Here is a 2,581-nt window from a genome sequence, read left to right on the forward strand (position 1 = left end):
GACTGTGTTTACCAACGGTCATGACTGTCTACCAACGGTCATGACTGTTTACCAATGGTCATGACTGTTTACCAACGGTCATGACTGTCTACCAACGGTCCTGACTGTGTTTACCAACGGTCATGACTGTCTACCAACGGTCATGACTGTTTACCAACGGTCATGACTGTGTACCAACGGTCATGACTGTCTACCAACGGTCATGACTGTTTACCAACGGTCCTGACTGTGTTTACCAACGGTCATGACTGTCTACCAACGGTCATGACTGTCTACCAATGGTCATGACTGTTTACCAACGGTCATGACTTTCTACCAACGGTCCTGACTGTGTTTACCAACGGTCATGACTGTCTACCAACGGTCATGACTGTCTACCAACGGTCATGACTGTGTCTACCAACGGTCATGACTGTTTACCAACGGTCATGACTGTTTACCAACGGTCATGACTGTGTACCAACGGTCATGACTGTCTACCAACGGTCATGACTGTCTACCAACGGTCATGACTGTTTACCAACGGTCATGACTGTCTACCAACGGTCATGACTGTTTACCAACGGTCATGACTGTTTACCAATGGTCATGACTGTCTACCAACGGTCATGACTGTGTCTACCAATGGTCATGCCAATGCATCCCAGAGTCCTTTTAGACATTCTTGGCGTGACGAGGGATCGGTTAAGTCTGTTGGCTTTGACGTCCATTTAATGAATGGATACAGATAATAAAGCATGAATGACAAGAGATCTGTGGCCGACACCGACAGACACAAAGCACTTCTCCATTCGGCCGCCAGTCACCGGCTCATTCATGCAACAGGAAGGCAGGAAGAGGAAGAGGCCTCCATCGGCCCGACCAATGCCCCGCGCTCTCTTCCCCTCTTCCTCTTTCTGCTTAATAATAGAAAGTGGAGGATGTTCCGGACGTGTTTGTAAGTCAGCGGAGAAGTGCAGGCGAAGAGAACTTCATAGAGACAATAAGATATCTAACAATCTGCCGCATCGCACTCGTATATCCTTCTGATCATAAATCGACCTGCAATCGCTATGTTGAGCAAAGATTTTGATCAAAAACAAATTGAGACCATAAACTCATGTTTACAATGTTTACTGAGGGAATAAATCAAGAGAGAAGTCTTTTATATAGACTTCTATACAACCAGAGGAGTCGCCCCCTGGTGGTCAGGAGAGAGAATGCAGCTTTAACACATGAAGCATATACTTCTATACAATCAGAGGAGTCGCCCCCTGGTGGTCAGGAGAGGGAATGCAGCTTTAACACATGAAGCGTAGACTTCTATACAACCAGAGGAGTCGCCCCCTGGTGGTCAGGAGAGGGAATGCAGCTTTAACTCACAAAGCATAGACTTCTATACAACCAGAGGAGTCGCCCCCTGGTGGTCATGAGAGAGAATACAGCTTTAACACATGAAGCAGAGACTTATAAAAAAATAAGGACATTTCTACGTGACCCCAAACTTTTGAAGGGTAGTGTAGCTACAAAGAAACCGGAACATCTCTCAGTGGCTCAGATATGAAACCCGTTGACCTCGGACTGACCTCTCCGGGTCAACCGGTTCTTGGCCGTTGGTCCAAATCTATCTGGAACCCTTTTTATTGAAAAGCTTCCGCAGCTGTCACGCGTTGGCGTCGTCTCGGCCGAGCGGCGCAGAGAGTCTTTGCGGCCGAGTCGCCGGCCGGACTCCCGTACGCCTCGGCCGCTCGGTCACACGGATCCTATTGTCGGGCCGAGGACCAATCAGAGAGCAGAGAGAGCGTCTGGCAGCGGAGAGGAAGAACGAGAGGAGGAGCTACGAGACGCCAGGGACGCCCGACGTTGGCAGCTCGCCGGCGTTCCTGACGTTCCGGACATTCCGGACGTTCCTTTGAGCTGGAACTGGAGAAGATTCTAGGAACCTCAGGAACAAGCCAGGAGGAGGAGGGGGAAGAGGAGGAGGAGGAGGAGGAGGAGGAGGAGGAGGAGGAGGACATGGCGGGAATTCAGGGTGAGCGTGGTGCAGTAGTGAAACCAGAGGACTTTATTTTTAGAAAGATGAGAAGAAAGAGACGGAGAGAGAGGAAGAGAGAGAGAGGGAGAGAGAGAGAGAGAGAGGGAGAGAGAGAAGGAGAGAGAGAGAGAGAGAGGGAGGGCGAAATTAATTGATTTATCATCATCGTTTGTAAATATTTATACATCTGACCATTTCAGCGCCGCTGGAGCTTCATGTTCTCTATCCGCCTGTTGATATATATATTTATATTTATATATATTTATATATATATATATTTATATATATTTATATATATATAATATATATATATATATATATATATATGTATGTTTGTATAAATATATCTATAAATAAATATATATATTTATTTCAATATATATAAATATATATATATACATATATATAAATAAATATATATATATAGAAAACAGGAGGAATGAATAACTCCAGCAGATTCAGTTGTTTTAGGGATTTTTTTGCCATCATAATAATAATATTCTGATTTACGAGAACAATGTTTCATCTCTGGACTTCAGAGGGAGAAACTTCTTTTGTCTCCAGATG

General features: G+C 45.3%; 1 long non-coding RNA gene across 1 annotated transcript in view; it reads right to left on the reverse strand.

Annotated features, from left to right (window-relative positions):
• Positions 1–1,097: 1,097 nt before the first annotated feature.
• The window catches only part of LOC130209011 (uncharacterized), a 1,978-nt gene continuing 494 nt past the window's right edge, over positions 1,098–2,581 (reverse strand). The window contains exon 2 of the long non-coding RNA XR_008834519.1: positions 1,098–2,042. This is a non-coding gene — a long non-coding RNA (uncharacterized LOC130209011). The remainder of the gene's footprint in view (positions 2,043–2,581) is intronic.

Source organism: Pseudoliparis swirei, chromosome 18 (genome assembly GCF_029220125.1).
Source record: "Pseudoliparis swirei isolate HS2019 ecotype Mariana Trench chromosome 18, NWPU_hadal_v1, whole genome shotgun sequence".
Classification (NCBI taxonomy): domain Eukaryota; kingdom Metazoa; phylum Chordata; class Actinopteri; order Perciformes; family Liparidae; genus Pseudoliparis; species Pseudoliparis swirei.